This window comes from Cervus canadensis, chromosome 6, assembly GCF_019320065.1.
Source record: "Cervus canadensis isolate Bull #8, Minnesota chromosome 6, ASM1932006v1, whole genome shotgun sequence".
Classification (NCBI taxonomy): domain Eukaryota; kingdom Metazoa; phylum Chordata; class Mammalia; order Artiodactyla; family Cervidae; genus Cervus; species Cervus canadensis.
Genome location: NC_057391.1, coordinates 43542446 through 43567146, shown reverse-complemented (window position 1 = coordinate 43567146; position 24701 = coordinate 43542446). Strand labels below are relative to the sequence as shown.

The following is a 24701-nucleotide window of genomic DNA, read 5'->3' as shown; positions in this document are numbered from 1 at the left end:
ATTAAACATAAAATGTCCAAATCAAATAAGCGCTCTTTTTCTTTATCCTTAAAATCTATTTTCAAAAAAAGTACAAGTAGTACATGCTGAATAACGAAATGTTTAAAAATTGGAGGGACTTGAAGAACAGAATAAAAATCATGTTATTATTAAAAAAAAAGAAAAAAGATTAAGGGCGGCAGTAGAAGGGCGCAACAGAGGATAAAATGGTTGGATGGCATCACCGACCCAGTGGACATGAATCTGAGCCAACTCCAGGAGATAGTGAAGGATAGGGAAGCCTGGTGTGCTGCAGTCCAGCGGTTGCAAAGAGTCAGACATGACTTGGTGACTGAACAACAACAATGTATAACTGAGTCACCTTGCTGCACAGAAGAAATTAACACGCATGGTAAATCACCTACACTTCAATTGAATTTAAAAAGAAAGTACAGAGTCCATTGCATGTACGAGAATAGCCAGGGGAAAGAGTCAAGTCTGATTTTATGAAACTTTTGTTTCAGTTATGTATGTATGGATGTGTAATGTACTGTACAACATTGTAAAATAAATTTACAAATAGGAAATAGGACTTTTCTTCTCCTATGTTATAATTCCAAAGTGGCCACAACTTCTTCAATAGTTCAGTTCAGTCACTCAGTTGTGTCCGACTCTTTGCGACCCCATGGACTGAAGCACGCCAGACTTCCCTGTCCATCACCAGCTACAGGAGCCTACTCAAACTCATGTTCATTGAGTCGGTGATGCCATCCAACCATCTCATCCTCTCTCATCCCCTTCTCCCCCTGCCTTCAATCTTTCCCAGCATCAGGGTCTTTTCTTCAGTAGAGAACTCAGCTTATGCCTTGTTCAGTCTGACATGGCTATTTTAGGAATAGCCCAATATAATGGGGTGACAAAAGAGTGCTCATCTACTTGCTGGCCTCAGAGGAGAGGGACCCATAGTCTCTCAAATACCCAGTAACTCAGGGTTCCAGGAGGCAGACATGCCAATACTAGGGGAGGCCCTGAGAGGACAGGGGGATAACCCAACCTTCTGATCACCCCTGCAGTTTCGACAATGCCACCTTCTGAAAGGAGGAGGGAGGGGGCCCATAGCTGGCTGGAATCCCTGACTCCCCCTAGTCCACAACAACAGCATGGTGGTTTTACTTGCCTGCTTCCTTGCCTAGATCCTATACTCTTTGAAAGGAAGAGAAGATGCCGTCGGAGCACAGGATATGGAGAGCAAAAGGTGCTCAACAGATGTTTGGGGGTCTGAATGAGACCCCAGCAGGAGCTTCTTCAGTCTGCCCAGGAGAAGAAAGCTCTGAGCAGCAAATGAACAAGTGAGAGACGCTGGCCCAGGAGCACCCAATAAGATGCACAGCCAATGGACAAGTGTCATGTATGGCATCAAATGAACTCAAAGCACTGGGAGAAGATGAAAGAGAGAATAGACCCTGGCCTTCAAGGAGTTTCCCCAGGTGAGGAGCTGGGCACACCTGAGATGATCAGACAAGTCTGGACTTGAGGTGAGTTCACGGGTGAGTTCACTGTGAGCTTGGGTGACTCATCTGAGATCTTGGCAGCAGGATGGGCATCCTGTCCAGGTTTCTTGCTCCTCAGCCAATGCTGGTGGCTCCCCTTCTCCCAGGGCCAGGCAGTGGTGATGAGGAGGGCTGGAAGGTTACTTCCAGTGGAGGAGACTTCAGACATGTGGGGCTGTCTGGGGTTTTCCAGGCACACTGGAGATGCTTGGTGGGGGAGAAAGGAGGAAAGAGGAGAGGGGGCAGCTCTGGAGGTGGGGAAACACAAGTTAAGCCTGGAAAAACGCATCGAGGACTGGATGGTGCTGGGGGTTAGGTGGGAGGGGAGTATGGGACTAAGTTGGAAAGGCTTGGTGGTCCAGAGCCTGGAGTCCTAACAATCTGGCACAAAAGAAACAACTGAATTTCTTCATGCATGTCAGGGTAGAGACAGTTAACATTTATTTCTGTCATTATTTATGTAACGTGGATGAATCAACACCAAAATGTAAGCCTCATGGGGTAGGTGTCAGGCACGGAGCAAGCACTAAGTGTTCGCAAATGAATGATCAGAAATGTTGGGTTTGTATGTTTGATGTTAGATTCCAAGGGAGTCCCAGGACGGGGGGGAGGCTCCAAGCCTTGTAGCTCATCTTCTCTCATCTTTACAGCATGCAGTAGGCCACCTAAAGCTGAAGTTCCTTAACAAACAAACAAAAAAAATTAAGTTTGGGAACCAGTGGAGCAGGTGTCCTCCAAGGCCCTCAGAGCTCTGATATTCTGGCATGGCCTAGTGGCATCACCCAGAGGGCTGTGGGTGATGGGGCCAAGCCCTAGTTTTCTAGATCAATCTGTCTCCACCACTGGTTGTACACTTGCCCACTTTGGAGGGCACCTTTCTCTAAGTTGAGGGCCTGATCACCAAATGGGGCCTTTCCTTGCCCATTGCCTGAGGCCCCAGGAAAATGACACAGCAGAAAGCCCACCCCAGTCTCTGCTCTGTCCCTGCAGGCCTGCTGTGCTTACCTCCCTCCAACTGGCAGATGCCCTGACCCGACAGAGGATCATCCCAAGCCCTGCCAGCTCCCTCTAGCTCCCCAGATTTTCCAGACCTAGACTCAGAGCAGCCAGGTCAGTTGAAAAGAAAAAGAAAGAAAGAAAAAAATATATATGTATTTTTGTATCTTCTCCCTCCACACCCAGACTCCTCACAGTTGAGCTGGATAAGTGCCAGCAAAAATAGCATGATGTCATCCCCTGACTGATCCTGTTAATCCCTTTCCTGCCGAATATTGAGTCTTGGTTTTTATTTAAAAGCGATTTTATTGTCAGAGGCTGGTTAAAAGCCTCTGAGAGATGTGTGGGGAAAATGGGTGTTGTCTTTGATGTGCAGAGCCGGGCAGGGCCTTCGGCCCCAGAGCCCTGACAAGGAAAGAAATGGGATTTGCAGAAGGCCAGGAAGCTGGAAGAATTCTATTTCAGACAGTGTGCCTTACCAATGGCATCAGGTTTTGCATTTCATGGCCGGCGCACCTCTGCAAGACAGCCTCTGAGAGAATCTCTCAGCCACTGTGGGGCCTGTAAGGAACACCATGGGCCCACTCTCTCTGGATCTCCACCTTTCCTGCCCCCACTGTCACTAGAGAACATTCTCCCCTCTGTTGGGGTGCCCTTCCCCTACTCACACACTTGTCACCAAGTATCCAAATTCCAATCTATTCTAGAAGGGCTGCCATTGACAGGTGAGGTGGCCTTGGGGCCAGGAAACTTGGGTTTGAGGCTCAGCTTTAGACAAATCTGGAAGAGGCACTTCACCTCTTTCAGCCTTAGTACCTCATACATAAGACAGAATAGAAATTCCTGCCCTCCTACCTGCCCTGCAGTGTAGTGACCACCCAGATGTCCAAAGGAAATTATATGTTTTCAGAAGCTCTACAAGCACAAGAGCCCTGCACTGAGGCCAAATGTTATTGCAAGAAGGGTATAGGGCAAAGGAAGCCAACAGAAGCAAGGGAGTTGGAGGTGTGTTCAAGGGAGTGAGTCCAGTGAAGGAACATGGAACCTGGGACAGAAAGGGAAGTGAAGCCACTGATGGGTAGTGGGGAAGAACTGGTCCCTGTAGGCCTGAGTGCATGATGAGGTCAAAGAATTGTTGCAGAGGACCTTAAGGAAGTAAGCTGGAAGGACAAACAATGACGACCAGAGAGTGAGATACTGGAATTTGGAATTTGAGGGGTGATGCCCTTTTGGTTATGAGAAAGGAATGGGTAGCTAAGGTAAGAAAATGTTCATGTCAATGAGGTTGAGATTGAGATCTTGGAAAAATTATCCTCATGAAGGATGAAGGGCCTAGGAATCAGGAAGAAGTTGAGGTGGAAAGAACTACAGGAGCCAAGATGGTCAGTGAGCAAATGGTTGACCAGAAGCCCAGGGAAGCATCAGGGATGGAAAGTGGAGTGAATGGTGTGAGTGTGAAGGAGCAAAGGCTTTTATCAGATGAAAGGGAGTGTAAGTGTGGCTTAAGGGAGCCAGGAGGACTGCAGACTAATCCTCTGACCCTGAGAATGGTATGTGAGAAGAGCAGCCCCCACCCAAGAAGAAGGCAGGCAGAGAGAAAGGAGTGTCGAAAGAAAAGGCCAAAGTTACAGAGGAGCTTACTGTCATGGAGAGGTGGAGATAAAGGGGATAGGGGAAGCAGGGCAGGCCAACTAAGCAAATGAACAGAGCAGTGTGGGGATGGAGTCTGGGAGCCCAAGGGTACCTGAAGAGACTGTGGTTCCTGGCTGAGCATGATGAGAATGGGTTTGCTAGGATGGATGTCTTCCCCATGGTCTCTAGTAGAGGGGTGAAGCTTGCAGCTGAAGCCTTTGTACAATGGCTTGGCCACAGATTGGGTCTGGGAAGGCAGGGCTCAAGCCAGCAGTCTCCTGAGGGCTGCTTCCATGGACCTCAAGCTGTAGATAGTGGGTCTTCAGAGAGCTGTTCACACAGAGCTGGGGAGGAGGAAGGGTGGTCCCATAGGTTGGAGGGGTAGTTAGATCAGAGACCAGATGATGTCTGAGGCCCACTCCATCTCTGCACCCTGTGATCATATATTTCACAGTTGTCCCAAGGGCTGGCCCCAACTCTCAGCGTGAGGCTGTTCTGGGTGCTTAGTTCCTGGTTTCAGCTATCACCGGTTAGCAAGTGCCTAGAACCAGATGCTGGGAAAGGAAACAGACACACACCCCCAGTCTATCCCAGAGACCTGAGTGCAACTGCCCAAAGCCAGTCCAGAGGGAATCAGGAGTCTGAACCAATGTGGGGGGAGGAGGATACAGAAGCCCCTTTTTCTCAGGGCTCAGAGCAGAATGTGGAACAAAGATCTTAAAGCCAGAGGTGATATTGCTATCTCTGCTGCTAATTATGGCAGCAGACATTTACTGAGCACCTTCTATGTGGTGGTATTAGTACATGGCACAGCTTTTATTCCCCACATCAGTCTTAGGAGGGAGATGGTGTTCTTATCCTCACATTTACAGATGAGGAAATGGAAGTCCACAGAAATGAAGGAACTGGCTAAGTGGCAGGGATTGGGCCCCTATGCCACACTGACCCAAGTTCAAAAGCCTTTCTTATCCATGGTTAAGAAAACTAGAGCTCCACCAGGGGATGTGACTCATTCAAGGACACACAGGAGGCCAGGGCAGAGCCAATACTGATGTCCAGGTCCTAACTGCCAACCCCTAGTCCTCTCCAGCCCACCATATGGAGACCAGTAAGAGCCTCCATCTCTTTCTTTATATACAGGACACTTTCTACCACCCATGAGCACTCTTATGTGGAGTAAGATGTGTGGTAGCCTCCAAAAGGGCCCACATGACTCTTGCCTCTAGGTATTCACCCAGTATGTGGTCCCTCCTTGCCTACACAAGAGGATAGGTAGCTAAGAGGATGTTACAGAAAGATGGTGTGCTTTCTCTTGGGAAAGTCAGTGCCACGATGTAGCAACTCAAGCAAACTTACCATCTATGAACAACCAGTACTGACTCAGCAGCCACGATCGACAAGGGGAAACACCACAGACCAGCTTTCCCACTCATAGAGGGGACTGGGGAAATCAGAGTTCCTACTGTAGCTGAGCATCTCAGAATGTGCCTTTCCATCGAGTCAGTCTCTAGTAGCCTCGAGGCTGTATCAGGCTGGGGACCCAGGCCAAAGTCCTGAATGATCTGAGACCACAGTGCAAGGACCACAACAGGGCCTGAAGTAACAGGCCCACCTTGGATGCTCTAGGCTTTCAGGGCAGCCCACAAAGAGTTCCATTTGCAAAGCACTGCTGATGAAACTGGGGGCATCTTTTAGTCATGTTGTGAACTGTTCCTAGAGGACTTGTAGCAAGTTCTTTATCGGAAGAGGCTATTCAACTCCACAGGTAGGATCAGCTTTGAGAACTCTACAGAGCAGTTATTATTGAGAGATTAGGAAGTTCAAGTTCCAAAGACCTGTCATCAGATAGGAGTAAATTTGCATCCTCAGGAAACCGTGAAAGGGGTTACATAAGGAGGAAGCACAGCACATGTCCATCGTTGCCATTATTATATAAAGCAGTTTCTTTTGTTCCAGTAGAGTCCATATAGAGCATGAAAGCCAGAGATGAGTCTTGATAGCCTGTGGTGTGTCCTAGATGTGTCCACACAGTGAGGAGGCTGGGAAGGTACCCTGAGGCCAGAAGGAGAGAAATGCTTTTCTTGCTGCCTTCTATGTAACTACTGTCACGTCTGCATGGTGGTGGTCATAGTGTGTGTGTCAGTCATGTCCGACTCTTTGTGACCCCATGAACTGTAGTCTGCCAGACTCCTCTGTCCATCGGATTTTCCAGGCAAGAATACTGGAGTGGATTGCCATTTCCTGCTTCAGGGGATCTTCCCAACCCAGGTATCAAACCCACATCTCTTGCATCACCAGGCAGATTCTTTACCATTGCACCTCCTGGGAACCATTATCATTTACTATACAAGGGCAGTTATTAAGCATCTACTAAGTGTCAGGCACAATGCTATATGCTAACCCTCAGGTCAGTCTTGCAAGCTAAATGTTGCTTTCTTAATTTTATGGGTAAAGGAATGCAAGTTCAGAGCAGTTAAAAAACTTGTTGAAAGTTAACTTGTTGCATTAAACTGGTACAGTTAGGATTCAGATCTAGATTTGTCTAACTCTGAGGTCTGAAGGAGATGGGAATACCAGACCACCTGACCTGCCTCTTGAGAAACCTGTATGCAGGTCAGGAAGCAACAGTTAGAACTGGACATGGAACAACAGACTGGTTCCAAATAGGAAAAGGAGTACGTCAAGGCTGTATATTGTCACCCTGCTTATTTAGCTTATATGCAGAGTACATCATGAGAAACGCTGGGCTGGAAGAAGCCCAAGCTGGAATCAAGATTGCCGGGAGAAATATCAATAACCTCAGATATGCAAATGACACCACCCTTATGGCAGAGAGTGAAGAGGAACTAAAGAGCCTCTTGATGAAAGTGAAATAGGAGACTGAAAAAGTTGGTTTAAAGCTTAACATTCAGAAAACTAAGATCATGGCATCTGGTCCCATCACCTCATGGGAAATAGATGGGGGACAGTGGAAACAGTGTCAGACTTTATTTTCTTGGGCTCCAAAATCACTGCAGATGGTGATTGCAGCCATGAAATTAAAAGACGCTTACTCCTTGGAAGGAAAGTTATGACCAACCTAGATAGCATATTAAAAAGCAGAGACATTACTTTGCCAACAAAGGTCCACCTAGTCAAGGCTATGGTTTTTCCAGTGGTCATGTATGGATGTGAGAGTTGGACTGTGAAGAAAGCTGAGTGCCGAAAAATTGATGCTTTTGAACTGTGATTTTGGAGAAGACTCTTGAGGGTCCCTTGGACTGCAAGGAGATCCAACCAGTCCATCCTAAAGGAGATCAGTCCTGGGTGTTCATTGGAAGGACTGATGCTGAAGCTGAACCTCCAGTACTTTGGCCACCTGATGCAAAGAGTTGACTCATTGGAAAAGACCCTGATGCTGGGAGGGATTGGGGGCAGGAGGAGAAGGGGACGACAGAGGATGAGATGGCTGGATGGCATCACCGACTTGATGGACATGAGTTTGAGTAAACTCCGGGAGCTGGTGATGGACAGGGAGGCCTGGCATGCTGCGATTCATGGGGTCACAAAGAGTCGGACACTACCGAGTGACTAAACTGAACTGAACTGAACTGAGGTCTGTGTTCTACTCTGTCAACTGTTACTATAATAGCATTAGAGATGCAGTGGCTTTGGCACCAAATGAGCTTCCTCTGAGTGCAGCTCCTGGAGTTTCAGGGACAGCCAGGATTTCTGGTTGTAAACCAGAAACTGAATAGCCAACTTAAATATCAAAGGGGTTTGGGAGAGACGTAGGGTAAATCAAAGACTGACAAACTGAAGAAGCAGGCAGGAACCCACCCCTACCAAGACTCACACAATGGGAAATTCATCTAGGAAGGTATTCAGATGCTGGGAATCCAAAACAGAAAGACAAACATTTACTGCAGACTCTCAGAAATGGCAGAGCCTCAAGGATAGAATCCCAGTAATGAAAACTTCTGGTCAAATGTAGCTAAAAACCACAGCCATTGGTACCTAGCCTTATTGCCCTCAATATTAAGGGCCTGGAAAAACAAGTCACCTATATAGACTTGAGCAAGCAGGTGATAAGAGTCCATTCCATTTACTCCTCCTCACACAACCACCAAACTTAAGTGGGCAAAATTTTGTAGTTTCCCGATGGCTCAGCAGTAAAGAATTTGTCTGCAATGCAGGAGACCCAGGTTGAATCCCAGGTTAGAAAGATCCCCTGGAGGAGGAAATGGCAACCCATCCAGTATTCTTGCCTGAAAAATCCCATGGACAGAGGAGCCTGGTAAGCTACAGTCCAAAAGGGTCACAAAGAGTTGGACGCAACTGAGCACGCACACACATACACACATCGTTAGTGTGACACTAATCTTAGGACTCACTCATTCTACCCAGCCTTCAAGATTGCCCCAGTGATCCTTATCTCCTGGTATTCTTGCTCTTTGTATGGTCCCTTTCACATTGAATCAGGGCTGACCTAGGTTAACAATAGAATGCAATGGATATGCTGGTGTATGACTTTCCAGAGTGGGTCATAGAAACATTACAGCTCCTTCTTGGTCTTCTTGATAGGTAGCTATGGAGAAAGCCAGTTGCCATATTGTGAGGATGCTCAAGCAGCCTCCTGGAGACAATGATATGGAGGGAAACCAACTTTCCAGCCATGTGAGTAAGCCATTGAGTCTGGGGCTAATTTGCTATACAGCAATAACTGGAGATAAGGAAAAGGGGAGGTAATAGGTGTGAAAGCAGTAACCACTGGAGCAGTGCCTGGCACACAGTTCTTCCAGGGGCTGAAAGGGACTTTCCAGCAGGTGTGGCCATTTCCTCAGTAACATACCTAACAGATGCTCAAACTGTCAGTAAACCTGGAGGTCCCTTACATATTCTTCACATGCAGTTTTGTTTGCAAGAAAGGCTAAATATCTTGGCCTCCTGCAGCTAGGAGCTCCTTCCCCTTTATGGGAAGTGTTCTGCTGGCTCCCTGAGCCTGTCTGGCCATAGACCTTCCTGTAATGTGTTTTTCCTTTGTAAAAATCTGGGATTAGAACACTACAGCCCATGAATCACTCCCCTGTTTTTGTAAGTAAAGTTGTATTAGAACTCAGCCATGCTCGTTCATTTGTGTATTGTCTAATGCTTTTTATTTGCTGCAAGAGCAGTACTGAGTAGTTGTAACAGAGATATCAGGCTTCCGTGGCTCAGTGATAAAGAATCTCTCCACCAATGCAGGAGACATGGGAGACACGGGTTTTGTTTCCTGGGTTGGGAAGATCCCCTGGAGAAGGAAATGGCAAGTCACTCCAGTATTCTTGCCTGGGAAATCTTATGGACAGAGGAGTCTGGTGGGCTACAGTCCATGGAGTTGCAAAAAGTCAGACACTACTGAATGATTAAGCATATTTAATTATATTTTTTAATATATTAATATATTATATATTATATTAATAATAATTAATATATTAATATATTATAGTAAACATAATTGATTAAATGATTAAACATACACAAGACATATTGTGTATGCCCTGCAAGGCCTAAAATACTATCAGGCCTTCTAAGGGAGAGTTTGCTGACTCCTGGTAAAATGGTCAAAGCATTGCTGGCTAGCATAGCTGAGAGCCAAAGAGGCAGCCTGAGTTGTCTGTTCTCTGTTTCCAGCTCTGCAGAGGACAAAGGGGTACCATGGCTCTTCTCTCTCTTTCTCTCTCTTTCTCTCTCTCATGATGAAGGACTTTCTAATAGGATGGACAGTAGAAATGTCAAGTGGAATCCCACCAGTCCTGACACATGAGCCCAAGAGATATATACCCTCCTGCATTCACTATCTCTTCCTATGTAGCAGATTACCCCAAAACTTGGTGCCTTAAAACAATGAATAGTTCTTATCTCTCACAGTTTCTGTGGTTTGGGAATCTAAGGAGTTGCTTAGGTTGGTGGTTCAGGTTTGGGTCTTTGATGCCGTCAAGATGTTGGCTGGGCAGGTGAATTCTTTACCACTGTGCCACCTGGGAAGCCCCACACCTATATTAGTGGTTCTCAATCCAGGGTCACTGTGACCTCCAGGGGACATCTGGCATTGTCTGCAGACTTGTTGGTTGTCACTGCTGGGTCAGGAGAGAAGTACCATTGGGAATACAAATGACCTTTGATGTACTGGGGCCAGAGATGGTGTTAAACATCCTACAATGCACAGGACAGCCCCCTACAATAAAGAATTACCTGGCCCAAAATGTTAACATGGCTGAGGTTGGGAACCCCTGATCTATATGATCATACTTTATATTCAGTTTTGTAGTCACACTTAGTAATGTACCACAGACATTTTCTCATGTCAAAACATATTTTACCTTATCTCTTTGTATTCTTCATTCAATAATAAATTTTTAAATGAGAAATGGAAAAAAAAAAAAAAGATGTTGGCTGGGGCTGCGGTCACCTGAAGGCTTGATGAGGGCTGGAAGATCTGATACCAAGGTGGCTCCATCACCTGGCTGCCAGGTCATTGTTGGGAGTTGACAGGTGGCTTCTCTCCCACCCCAGCAGGAACTCTCTTTCCTCCCCTCTCTTTTTTAAGCCGGGCAAGTTGTTCATGGTGTTTTGCCTTTTCTAAAAGCTGCCCCAGAGCCTGGGGTATTCATGAGAAGTGATCTGCAAACCTCATCTCAGGTTGCTGGAAGAATTACACTCTCATACGAGTCTGGGCAAAAGGCTGACGCCCCTCCACCACCTCCTCCCCCAAATCCTGGCAGCTGGGCACCTAAGCTGGCTGTGCAAGGCCTGCAGAGAGATGGGCAACTGCAAGTCCAGGGAGTCATCCTACCTGGAAAGCAAGCCCCCTTACTCTGAGACTCCCTCCTGGATCACCCCAGTCAACTGTCCGGGCCTCTCCCTTGCCCTCCAAAACAGTAATGTGACATTTAGGACATACATTTATTACATTAACAGCTGGAGAACAGCCATATCTTTTCCCAACCAGAGTGTAAGCTGTGGAATGAAGAGCCTCCTGACCCTCTTCCTGTCCTCTGCACGCCCGGCCCCGTGCCCAGAGATGAATCAGAGGGTACAAATGTTTGTCGAGTGACTGCTCCACTGATGGCATAGCACACGGGCTGCAGGCCCTGCCTCCCAAGACCTAAAATAGCAAATATTGTGGTCAGTGGGGCAGTGGAAAGCAGGGTGCCTCTCAGAGCCCATGCAGGCAATTGAGAGTTAGCTGACTGGTCGGAACACTACAGCCCCATGTGTTTCTCCAGGCTATAAGCAGAACCTGTCTTGGAGGCCACCCCAGAGACAGAGGCAAGCCTGGCAATCTGTGTTGGTCTGCAGGCTGGGGCTGTTTCCCCTGAGATTCCAGGCCTTCTGGAGTGAGGTCTCAAGTTACACCTCCCTCCCCAGCTCCCCAGCCTTTGATGGGAGCTGCTTCAGGACAGGGCCATCACCACCACCCTATTAGTGCAGGAAATATTTGCCAGAGAGCGTCACCCTCCAGGAGGAGAATGACAACTGAAGATCTACGTTTCATGTGTCCCAGGACTCTTTTAGCTTTGATGGGTTCCTTAATCCTTCCTCTCTCCCAGTCAGCTCAGAGACCTGCAGGCCTTCCACACACTGTGTCCTGTTTAAGTTTAGAAAGTGACCTAACAATTACACCTCCTGGCAATAGCCTTGCAAGTGCCCTGGTGTACAAAGCCTGGTATGTCTACATGGCAACGCTGAGGCAAGACAAGGAGACAGTTCCGTGTAGGTAAATAATAGAATAACCACAACACTGAACACTGTGCTATATATTTCATACACACCACCATAAGTAAGCCTCAGGACAACCATAGAAGGTGGGAATGTCACTATCCCCATTTTCAGATGAATAAACGGAGGCTTAGGGTGTTGAGACACTTCCAGAGTCACCCAGCTGGGAAGTGGTGCCCCCAGGATTCAAATTCAGGAGCATCTGGCTCCAAAGCACAAGCTCTTACTACTCATGGGCCTCTCCGGCCTGCATGCCTGTGTTATAGCTGTCATGCTGCTACAGGCAGGGACACTTAAGACACTTACTTGACTCCCAAGTTTTCAACCCAGCCAGGAAAGCAAAGATTAACATGTTTTTAAAATTATAGGGAGTTCCCTGGTGATCCAGTGGTTAAGACTGCCTTCCAATGACGAGGGTACAGGTTCGATCCCTCGTTGGGGAGCTCAGATCCCACATGCCTTGCAGTCAAAAAACCAAAACATAAAATGGAAGCAAATATTGTAACAAATTCAATAAATACTTTAAAATGGTTCATATCAAAAAAGAATCTTTTAACATATTTCAATAAAATTATATAAGATGTTATTTGTAGTCATTATAAATACGTATAGAGTCGTCAAACAATGGTGATTCATTTTGTATTTAAGGGAGGAAGAGAGTTTCGGGAAAGCTGCACAAAGGAACCTAAAAAAATAGAACTTTCTTTCCCTATGGTTCAGTTTCTTTTCTATCTTGAATGTGTACTCTTTAGTCATCATCCATCCCCATTGGCATCTCTCGGCTAAGACATCCATCAACTTGGCAAGACTCAGGCAAAAGGGGCTCCCTCTCTGAGTCCTTGCTTTACCAGGTCTCATCTTGCTTCTGTCACTAGGGATCCAGAGTTCAGCATTGGCACCACACAGCTGATAACCCTAAACATCCATTCTCATGAGTAACACCACTCAGGCCCAGGAAAACACTTCACATCTCTTGCCCTGTGTTTGTCAATCAAAAAGAAACTGTGTCCACAAGTCTGGAAGCTTTGTGGCTGTGCTGCCACCAATCTTGGAGATGAACTCCCTTCAGAGCATAGACAGGATGTGAGCAGTGGATACACTTAGGTAAGAGTCAAGGCTGCTGCTGCTGCTAAGTTGCTTCAGTCATGTCCGACTCTGTGCGACCCCATAGACGGCAGCCCACCAGGCTCCCCCGTCCCTGGGATTCTCCAGGCAAGAACACTGGAGTGGGTTGCCATTTCCTTCTCCAATGCATGAAAGTGAAAAGTGAAAGTGAAGTCGCTCAATTGTGTCCGACTCTTAGCAACCCCATGGACTGCAACCTACCAGGCTCCTTGTCCATGGGATTCTCCAGGCAAGAGTACTGGAGTGGGTTGCCATTGCCTTCTCCGAGAGTCAAGGCTAAGACATTATATTCTTGCTCTTAGATATGAATGTAACAGATTCATACAGGGTGAAGTTGCCTCTCCTTGTCTTGCTGAATGTCTGTTTCTTGTTTCTCTCCATGTTCCAGTGGGTGGTCCCGGAGGCACTCAAGAATTAACACATACACAAATTTTGAATCACTATGTTATACACCTGAAACTATTATAATGTAATATGTCAATTGTACCTCAGTTTTAAAAATCAATGCTGTATTCACAACAGTTACACAGGGACTATTTTGTGACAGTAAACAAATCATAATACTTTTGTTTATTGGCAGGCCCAGCCATAACATACCAGAGGCATCAGACTAATTCTTTATGTTTACCACAGACAGACACTGAAAGCTAGACTCATGTTATCTACTTGTGTTTCCACCTGCACATTTTATTTCAGGTATCATAGTTTTATTTTTATATTCATAAAAACATTTTTAAACATTCAATTGCATTTTCAAGAGATTAAGTAGCAACTCCACCTTAGTGTTAAGGTAAAATTTTACCTTAATGTTGATTTTCAAAGTTGATATGAATTGATTATCGTTTATATTTTATATTTTTCAACAGACTATTTTGCATATTTATTTGCATAAGTATTCAGTCACATAAAAACATTGGATGGGTTCACATCCCACTCCAGTCACACTCACTTTTCTCCCCACAACTTGAGCTGGAAAACAGTGGGTTGTCCAAGTGTGGAGCCCTTACCATCAGCACCTGATTCGGCAGGAAGCACGTAAAAGGCTCTCTCAATGGGGCGGGAGGGGCCTCTCTTACAAGCTGTTTCAGCTGCCACTATGTATGCTGTTCATTTCCTCACTTTGTCTTGCGTTAACCTTGGCCTTCTGACAGTCCCTTGGTACCTAACTATTCACCCAGCTGGCAGATTGCCTTGATCGTCAGTGTGAGCACTGTCCTCCTGAACCAAGTCTTTGTCAACTTGGCTTTGATCATCACCATTGCTCCCTCCTTCCCAAGAAGTATCCCTCACATCCATTGGCCTGGTGTGATACAGTTCACTAGTACAAATATTGGGTTGGCCAAAAAGTAAGATGTTATGCAAAAAGCTAAATGAACTTTTTGGCCAATTCAGTATATGCTGTAAAACTGCTCTTGTCCCCTCAAGAATATATAGAGAATGGTCTCCTTCATCACTCATTTCATATAATAAGCCATTTGTACAGGCCACCCTGACCCTTGCCTCACTAGGCCCCCTCTCAGAGTAACTCATAAATCATTAAGACTAGAAAGGAGATTGACCAGTTCATCACACTTTTTACAATTGGGGAAACTAAGGCACATAGGGAGGAAATGACTTGCTTGTGATCACACAACAAGAACACTGGAACTAGAGCCAGCTCTCCAGACGCTCAGCCCAGCATCCCTTCTCTTGCTCTACACCACCTAGTTAAATAATTGTGCATTCCTGCAGCACCCCACCCTGTCATCTCTCCATGACATCCTAAAGAACAGTTATTGTGAACTGTGGGCCAGAAATTTGACAGTGAGTGTGCTAAGGCAAAGCAAGAGAGGCTATTTCATCAATGACAAAATGGCACTCTTCAAAATTGAGTTGCAGAGCTTCTGCCGCCCTGAGAGTCTGCATGCCTTTCTGGAGACTAAACATTTTCACAGTTCCTTTGGCCCAAGGGTTATTTTCTTGTTGGAAAAAAATTGGAAAATCCCCCTTACAGATGGTGAGAAAAATAACTTCAGCTGGACTAGTCCAGAGACAAAGGTTTTTCTGAAACTGGAGGAGAATAGAGTAGCCAGGGGACGCAAATATTTACTTTATATAAATACTGAATGTTTCTTCTGGGTTTCTTTTTATCTGGTGATGTCTAAGAACTCCTAACTGGCTTGTTAGAGAGAAGCTGGGTCGCATGGGTCATAGGAGGAGCTGGGCAGTCATAAGCCTGCAGAAGAAGGCCAAGGTCACTGGGGTCCCCTGTCTGGCTATGGTTGTTAGGAACTGCAGCCCACAGACCCTGGACAGAGAATGGAATACTTCTTCATGGGGGAACATCCATCCACCCAGATGAGCCCCTCCCTAGAGATGGAATTATCAAAGGTCTGAGGCCCTATTTTTATTACTTATCTTCAAAAATGTACTTCTTCCTAATGAATTAATGCTTTGGGCACTGAAATTTCTCTTGTTACAATTCATTTCTTGATATCAGACTAATTTATGTGCATTTCATTGATTTCAGAGTGGATTCTTTTTTTTTTTTTGGTTGCACTGGGTCTTTGTTACTACATGTGGGCTTTTTCTAGTTACAGCCAGCAGGGGCTTGTCTTGTTGCAGAGCACAGGCTCTAGGAGCACAGACTTCAGTAGTTGTGAAGTACTGCAGTTGTCTGTACCAGTTGTAGCACATGGGCTTTGTTGCCCTGTGGCATGTGGAATCTTCCCCGACCAGGGATTGAACATGTGACTCCTGCATTGGCAGGCAGATTCGTATCCACTGTACCATCAGGGAAGTCCATAGTTGATTCATTTTTATCTGAATATTCTCAATTATTTAGCTAAAGAAAAGTGAGTTTCTGTAAGGAAAAAATCTAAGTTAGTATCTGTGTTTAAAATACTCCACCCAGGAGACAAATCTGAAAAAAACATAAATGTAACTGTTGGAAACACTGAAACTGTCAGCAACTTCAGGTGTCAAGGAAGAGAGATTTCTCCTGTGAGAGTAAGGAAATCAGCTGGCCATCACATCTATTCTGAGAACCCACTGATGTTTTCACAAATGCTTACAGCTGCATTGTCAGGAGTGACTGTAAATGTTGCCTAACAGCAGGTTACCATCTTCTGGAATGGTTTCAGTTTGTTACATGAAGCCACAGACAAATGGTTCTTACTTGCCAAAGTGTTTGGAATTGCCCTGGAAAGGCCAGTGCACGTGAAGAGCCTTACGTGTCACTAGCTTCACAGTGAATCTGCCCTGTAAACTACAAAAGGCAGTTGGCTCAGAGTCCCAAGGGTCATCTCACCTATACTTCAAAGAACCTACCTTAGAGGCAATGAGATGGAAACAGCCTGGTGAACTGGGGTTACAGCATGATCCCGGGGTATGACTAGACCAGGGGAGAAAGAGCATCAGATTCAAACTGTGTGACTTTGGGTGATGTTTTACATACCAGAAATAAAATGGTATTAGTAATGCTGCATATTAATATCAATACTTCTACACACTCTACAACATGGTTAATAATGCTAGCCTGATCCACTGCACAGAGGTGATAATCAGATTGCAAAAGATCTAGAAAAGTACTTTATAAACTACAAAGTACTTCGTGAAAGTAATATATACATATATATAGTTCACTCAATCATGCATTCCTTCGATGTTTACTGAGTACCTACTATGTGCTAGGCATTGTTCCAATATTAGAGATAAAGCATTAAACAAATATTATCTTCATAATAGATAAAACTGATTTTCTTCCTGACCTCTAAGCTGAAGTGTTCTTTGGCATTGTGGTCAGTCTCCAAGATGGTCCCCAGTGACCCTCAATTCTTTTATCTGTGCCCTTATGTTGCCCCCACTGCACTGAATCTGACCTATGTGACCAATAAAATATGGTAGAAGTGACATCTGCAGCTTCCAAGGTTAAGTCATAAAAGACATTGCTGCTCCATCCTTGGTCTCTTGGATTACTTGCTCTGGAGAAAGCCAGCCACCATGTCATGGGAACACTTACGAAGCTACATAGAGGCCTATGGGAAGAAATATGGTGTTCTCAGCACTCAGCACCAAATTGTATGCATTACATTGAAAGTAAACCCTTCAGCACCAGATGAACCTTTAGATAATTGCAATCCATCTGACATCTTAACTACAACCTCGTGAGAAGTCCTGAGTCATAGTTGCCCAACAAAACCACTTCTTGATACTTTACCCACAGAACTTGTGAGAGAGATTATTTTTCTCTTATTTTAAGCCCCTAGATGTTGAGGTAATTTGTTATATAGCAACAGATAACCAAGAGTCTTGATCAAATAATTCTCCCATAAGGGTAAATGAACAAGGCCACATTTGGTTTCCTATCACTACAAACTGATGTTTATTGCCTCTCATTTGTCATTTGCCTGGGCAACATTGCTCCCATAGCACTAACCATGTAGATGGTGCTTCATAAATAAGTGCTTCCTGGCTGTTGGGTTAATGATTTTAAAACCACTGAGCACAACAGTGGCTTAGAGGGCAGGGAATAGGTCACACAAGGTTGGCCAAGACACAAGAGACCCACCAAAGCAAGTCAGGTGGTGAAGAATGGTCTCAGCAATAGGTGATCTAGAAGTCCAGAGGGATGGGCTGGCCTACGGGAGGTTTGGAGATAGCCAATGGACATCCTCGTGGCTAGTCAGGCAGATCCAGATTAGGTCTATATTGGAGGGAGGGAAGTATTAGGTATAGTTTGGAGAGAAGATAGGTACTGGGACTCAAAGGCAAGACTTCAGACTAAGAGATGGCTGTAACGTGAAGCATGAGGGGCAAGATAAAGAAACCCAGTGTCAGAAGCTTAGGGAATCAAGGTAGAAATGGTGAATGAGTCAGAAGCTCACACCGAAGCTCCAGCCAGCTTGAGCAAAGCTATAGACCAGCTGCCAGACTGATTCGGCACACGTCTACAGGACTGCAGCTCTAGGTCCTGCCATTCCCCCATCTGAGATCTTGCTTGATCCAGGAGCCCAAAACAGTACAGCAAGCAGCAGAGATAGTTAAAGAGGCTCCCTGTCTGGTGAAGTAGAGAGAGGATTGGGCAGAAATCAGATCCATCTGTGAGTTGGGAGAGGGATCCAGCTGGTGTAAACTGTTAAATCTCTTTCCTCAAAGTAGAGAGACATAAACCAAACCCTGAGCTGAAATGTTTGCTTATTTCAACTTCTGAGCCTCCATTGGGATTGTTGTTTCATTACTGTTGCTGGTTTGTGGCCACGTGGACTCTTGTGGTTTCCCTGTGCCTCCTTCTCCCTGGCCACTTGGGGGTTGAGGGTCGACTAAACAGATGGATTCCAGCAGCCTAGAGAATAGAGGCTAGGCAGCAGGATGGTTAAGGAAAGCAGACAAGCATGCAGATGACGTCCACAGACTCTCAAGGGACTCTGGGGTGAGTGTTTAAGATCAACACTCTACTCTCCTCTGCAGGATGAACCAGCCACCAGGTGCCAAGGGTGCTTGAGCACATGACTGCCTTCACAGAACGTCCTGACTCTTCAGCCCAATCTCTCCTCCCAATCGCACCCTCACCTCTCTGCTCTCTCCTCTGCCACCTCAGCTACCTTTTGGATTTGGCACCCATTATGGCCCCCTTGTTTTTTTTGTTTTTTTTTGTGTGTGTGGGGGGAGGGGTACAGTTGCTTTACAATGTTGTATTAGTTTCTGCTGTAAAGTCGCTCAGTCGTGTCCGACTCTTTGCGACCCCACAGACTGTAGCCTACCAGGCTTCTCTGTTCATGAGATTTTCCAGGTAAGAGTACTGGACTGGGTTGCCATTTCCTTCTCCAGGGGATCTTCCTGACCCAGGGATCGAACCCGGGTCTCCAGCATTGCAGACAGAGGCTTTACCGTCTGAGCCACCAGGGAAGCCCAGCTATATGTATACATATATTCCCTCCCTCTTGGACCTCCCTCCCCACATCCCATCCATCTAGGTCCTCACAGAGCACTGAGCTGAGCTCCCCATGCTATGCTGTAGGTTCCCACTAACTATCTATTTTACACGTGGCTGTGCATGTACATTAATCCCAATCTCCCAGTTCATCCCACTGCCCCTTGTTTTGTTTTGTTTTTTAATCTTTCCCCCAACTATGATTCTTCATCCTCAATCTAGCAAAGCATCCTTGAGCTGCTGCCATAAGTAACACCCTTCCCTGCTCACCCAGCAGTTGGACCTTCTTAGCCGAGCACCAGTCCCACAGAGTGTTCACTATACTCACCTCAACATTTTCTAGTTCCTAGGTCTGAGTTTACCTAGATTTGCCATGAGGGGGGCCTTTTACACATCCTTCCAAGCCAAAATCTCAAGGGAAGCTGTCTCTGCTTAACCATACCATCACAGTTTTTTTTTTTCCCCACCTCTTGTGGCCTGTGGACAATGGACAATGTCTCTCAAACAGATAACAATGAAACTCTAGTGATGAGACCAGACTGTGAGAGTCCAATAAGGAGTCAAGTCAAGAAATTTCACTGGCAAGAGGACTTAGCCCAAGAGCTCTGGGGATAATCAAATGGAAACAAAATACAGAGTAACCAAAATAAAGTCCTCATTTCCCAAAATATCTTTGCCTACTATAGCTTGATCCTCTAACCACAAAAAGGATAATACAATGTGAAATGACACACTCCCATCCAAATTCCTTCTTCCCATTCTAGAGACTGCTTGTGGTTTTGTAGCATCTCTTACTTTTTCAAATTTATAAAATTTTCCGGGTATTCTTTCCAAAACTAAATTCCTCCCCCCACCCAAATCACCCAGATGCTATGTAGACTTGTCCTGAGTTCTTCATGTAAACCTCTGCCCTTTCTACTCTTCGTGGGAGTTTTTCTACAGCAGTTTCTCTAACAATATTCACCAGTGTGAACTGAACTAGCACAAGTCCATTGTGCCTCCTTGAGCTGCAAGAATTGTTATTACTGGAAGTGTTTCTGAACTAAATCAAATTGGTCTTTGGTTCCTCACAATCCAAACTCAGTTTAAAGTCCGATTTTGGTCATTTTTTGGTAGTTCCTCTGGTGTTGGAGAAGACTCTTGAGAGTCCCTTGGACTGCAAGGAGATCCAACCAGTCCATCCTAAAGGAGATCAGTCCTGGGTGTTCCTTGGAAGGACTGATGCTGAAGCTGAAACTCCTGTACTTTGGCCACCTCATGCGAAGAGCTGACTCATTGGAAAAGATCCTGATGCTGGGAGGGATTAGGGGCAGGAGGAGGAGGGGATGACAGAGGATGAGATAGCTGGATGGCATCACCGACTCGATGGGCATGAGTTTGAGTAAACTCCAGGAGTTGGTGATGGACAGGGAGGCCTGGCGTGCTGCAATTCATGGGGTCACAAAGAGTCGGACACGACTGAGCGACTGAACTGAACTGAACTGAACTGCCTTCTCCTTGGGGCTTTCATGACCCATAAGCAAGTCCTTTAGTTGTGGTCCCTCATGGTCACTGTTGAGGCCCATGGTCCAAGCTTGTGGAGTCCCTTTAAAGGTGAGCTGCTCCGCAGACATATCCATGACCACTGTGCCACGCTCAGGCATGGGACAGAAACCAAAGTTGTTTAAGTATGGTGTTTGCACCTAGGTCCTTTAGCGTCCAAGCAGCCATCCCACCCTGGGTCCTGCCACCCTCAGGAATGAACGTCTCCCATCATCTCTCCAATCCAAACCCCAAGCTCCTGACCCCTTCTCCCCTAGGACAACCAAGACTTCCTCTTAACCAGATCTTCTAAAACATCCCAGATGTTGGCTCCTGGAATCACACACACACACACACACAATGAAGCAGTTTGTTATCAACCCTCCACCCCATTCTCATCCTCCAGGGGAAGATGTGCAGGACTCAACAAAAGGCAGCTCACTGGCTGCCCTATCCAGTGAAGCTCAAGAGAGAACTAACTCTCTCTTCTGCTGATGAGCCCACAGCATCACAAAGACAACTCTCATTTGTCATAACTTGATCATTCATTTGCAATCACCTTTCCATGTTCTTGATTCTAAAATAATCTACACCTTTAGAGCAGAAGGTCCACGGAATAGAACTCACAAGTCAAGGGTTCAATGAAGCTTGGTTGGCGAGTATTGAAGAATGATGTGAAACTTGCCTTGCTTCTTGCAGTTCGGGCACAGTACAGTTTGAGGGAACAAGCTAAGACTTCCAAAACTATACTAAACATTTGTCTGTTTGGTTTGTTGAAACAATTTGTTGCATGTTTGTTTGGCACTGTCAAAGATGGACAAGGGATGGGGGAAGGAGAGGGTGTGAAGAATTGAGAGAGTAGCACTGAAACATTGTTATTGTTGTTCAGTTGAGTCTGATTCTTTGCATCCCCATGGACTGCAGCACGCCAGGCTTCCCTGTCCTTCACCATCTCCTGGAGTTTTTGCAAACTCAAGTCCACTGAGTCGGTGATGCCATTCAACCATCTCATCCTCTATCATCCCCTTTTCCTCATGCCCTCAGTCTCCCAGCATCAGGGTCTTTTCCAATGAGTTGGCTCTTCGCATCCAATGGCCAAAGTATTGGAGCTTCAACTTCAGCATCAGTCCTTCCAATGAGTATTCAGGCTTAATTTTCCTTAGGATTGACTGGTTTGATCTCCTTGCTGTCCAAGGGACTCTCAAGAGTCTTCTCCAGCACCACAGTTTGAAAGCATCAAAACATATAGCATTGAAATATATATATTACCATATGTAAAATTAGATAGCCATTGGATATTTGCTGTGTGACACAGGGAGCTCAAACCCAGTCCTCTGTGACAACCTAGAGGGGTGGAAGGTGGGAGGGAGGTCCATGGGGGAGGGGACATACATATACCTATGGCTGATTCATGTTGATATAAGGTAGAAACCAACACAATATTGTAAAGCAATTATCCTCTAATTAAAATAAATTTAAATTGATAAAAAGAAATAGATGATGTGGCTCTGACTCCTGAAGACTTTCATTCTCTAGGTGAAAAGGTATTCACCCATGAGAAAAGGTTAATAATAGTATAAAATAACAGTGAAAGTAATATCCCAAGACACATTGGTACATCTCACTGGATTCCTGCAGCAATCCTGAGTGATGGGTATTCTGATCTCCCATTTTGTAGATGAGGAAACTGAGGCTCAGAGAAGAGCTGGTGTCCTCCCATAAGCTATGTGTCTGGAAGTGGAAACCTACATGGGACCAGAGGAGACCATGCTCAGCTGTAACCCCTCCCTAGCTTGGTCCCTACCCTCCCTGACCTGCAAATTTCCCAGCCCACACCCACAATCTTACCACGTCTTAAAGGGCAACTGACTCTCTAACAGTCTATAAAAGTTTTATTGTTTCTGCTTTTAGAAAGTTGCTGAATCTCCCCAGCACTTTGTAAATAACATGGCGCCCCAACTGCTGCCCTCACCCTGTCCCTAACCATAGGCCCCCAGGGAAGCCAAGGAAGCTCAGTCAGGGGATTCTGAGGACACAAGCTCTACCTATGGGTTCTCGACCCACCACCCCATCTGTCCCAACTTGCCAAGGTGACAGGTACCATGGCCCAGGTGAGAGGCACCCTGGCTTTCCGATCTCATTCCCCACTCTGCCCACCAGTCTCCCCAGTACATCAAAAGTTGATCGTTGTTGTCCAGTCACTATTGTTCAGTCCAACTGATTGCAACCCCATGAACTGCAGCACACGAGGCTTCCCTGTCCTTCACCATCTCCCAGAGTTTGCTCAAACTCATAGCCATTGAGTCAGGGATCCATCAAAAGACTTCCCACTGTTTCCTGAACACTCCTCTTCTCCAGGCTTTGGCTCATGTAGAGTCCTCCTGGAATGTTCTTCCTCCAAGTATGCTTGTCCAGCACTGCCCGCCTACTCTTAAGCACTAGGTCTAAAACTTGCCTTCTCTTTCAATCCTTCCTCAATTTCTTCCATCTGTATATGAGCTCACCAGTCTCTGTAATGCCACAGAATTTCACCTGGATCATCGAAAGGCATTCTTCTCCATATGCTTCTTATTACAGTTATTTGAGAATTTACCTTGGGGGATAGGAGTATTCTGAGTCTGTGTTCAGCCTCCACCACTTATGACTTGTGCAAAATTGGGAAACTGAGCCATAAGCAGCTCATCTACAAAATGAGGCTTCTTGAGGATGAAGTGAGATAACAAGGAGGAAAGCACTCACAAATGATAATGGTCTTTAGTTGTGTTACACTTAACACTCTCTGCCTCAGTTTGCACATCCAAAAAATGAGGAGTAATGGCATCTCCCTCTTGGATTTGCAGCAAGGATTAAATGAATTCATGTATGTAAAGGACACAGCACAGTCCCCTGCCTCTGGCTCTGCCCCACACACGTGCTATGAGCAGAGTTAGGACCATACGTCCAGCTTTATGCTCTTTACTCTGACCATGAATTATGCAGGACTCAGGGTGCTGCTGTGAACACTCCTGCATGTGGGTGACTTCTGAAATCTGGGCAGGAATTCCAAGGATCTGCAATAATAATTATCATCATAAACAGTTGGTGGTCCCTGCCTCCAGGAAATTAGTTTTGGAGGCCCTGTCTGTGCTGTGATAAGACACCCTCCTCAGGGGGAGAGACTGCGGAGCACGTGTCTGTAAAACCAGAGTTGATTCTCAGAACCAGATGGAAGCACTGTAGCTGGATGCTGTGCTAGAGTCAGAAGTGCCCCTCAAATGGCAGTTTGGGGAGCACTGGTTTACGTTTATCAATTAGCTCAATTGTCACAACAACCTGATGAAATGGGTACTATTATTTACTCTCATTTTTCAGGTGAAGAAACTGAGGCACAAAGAGGTTCAGTGACTTGCCTAATGTCACACAGCTAATAAATGGCAAAATCAGGTTGGGTTAATTCCAAAGTCTATGTTTTTCAAATAGTACTTTCCAACTCCCTAAAAAAATGCAAGTAGAAGTGTGCGCCCTTGATTCTGATGTGTGAAATATAAGACATGTCCTCTTTCATTCATCAATGGTTTATACTAATGACATACCTGGTAGCAAGACAAGTAAGCTTGTTTGTTTTGAGGAATAAATAAGATTCCCTGATCATTTTCCCATGTGTAACTGTTGAAGGGGGAACAACAGACATGATGGTTCTGTTATGATACTTAATCCTCCTAAAACTTTTATGAGGTGGATATTCTATAGTTTGCAGAAGGAGAAACTGAGGCTAAGAGAGATTAAAAGGCTTTCATCCCTACTCAGATTGTTACCCTGGTTGATGCCAAAGACCAGAAAGGCATTTGTATCTCCAAACAAGGCAGTCTATCTTCTGGCATTGACTTCTAAGATGGGACCCATTCAGCTATTGGGTTGAACAAGAAGGCTCATATGTGGCCTGGCTTTGCCCTGGATCAGGTGTGCTCAGGGAGTGGGTTGTAACACTTAGGGCTTCTGTTTATCTCCAACAATTCCAGGGTTCCCAGGCCTACCAACTCAGCAAGTACCAAAAAAGAGTCACATTGAACCCACAGTGGGCTCCCTGTATTGGAGGAGAGCAAGCACCAGCATTTGTGCCTTGGAGGAACTGACTGATGTCTGAGAAGTTGGCCTCCCCAGAGGACAGAAGGACGTGAGTAATGGCTCCCCCACTGAACATACACCTGGGGGAAGCACATCCTTTGCAGCCAGATGCTGCTTAGACAGTGAAGTGGATGGAGAGTGAG

General features: G+C 45.7%; 2 long non-coding RNA genes across 4 annotated transcripts in view; one reads left to right on the top strand and one right to left on the bottom strand.

The window, feature by feature from the left end:
• LOC122443524 overlaps positions 1-24701 on the bottom strand; it is a 46941-nt gene that overhangs the window by 17591 nt on the left and 4649 nt on the right. For all 3 annotated transcript variants that reach the window (XR_006270038.1, XR_006270040.1, XR_006270039.1), the window contains exon 2: positions 16332-16395. This is a non-coding gene — a long non-coding RNA (uncharacterized LOC122443524). The remainder of the gene's footprint in view (positions 1-16331; positions 16396-24701) is intronic.
• On the top strand, positions 1192-24599 carry LOC122443527. The gene is made up of 3 exons (XR_006270043.1): positions 1192-1514; positions 8721-8813; positions 24453-24599. It is a non-coding gene; the product is annotated as an uncharacterized LOC122443527 (long non-coding RNA).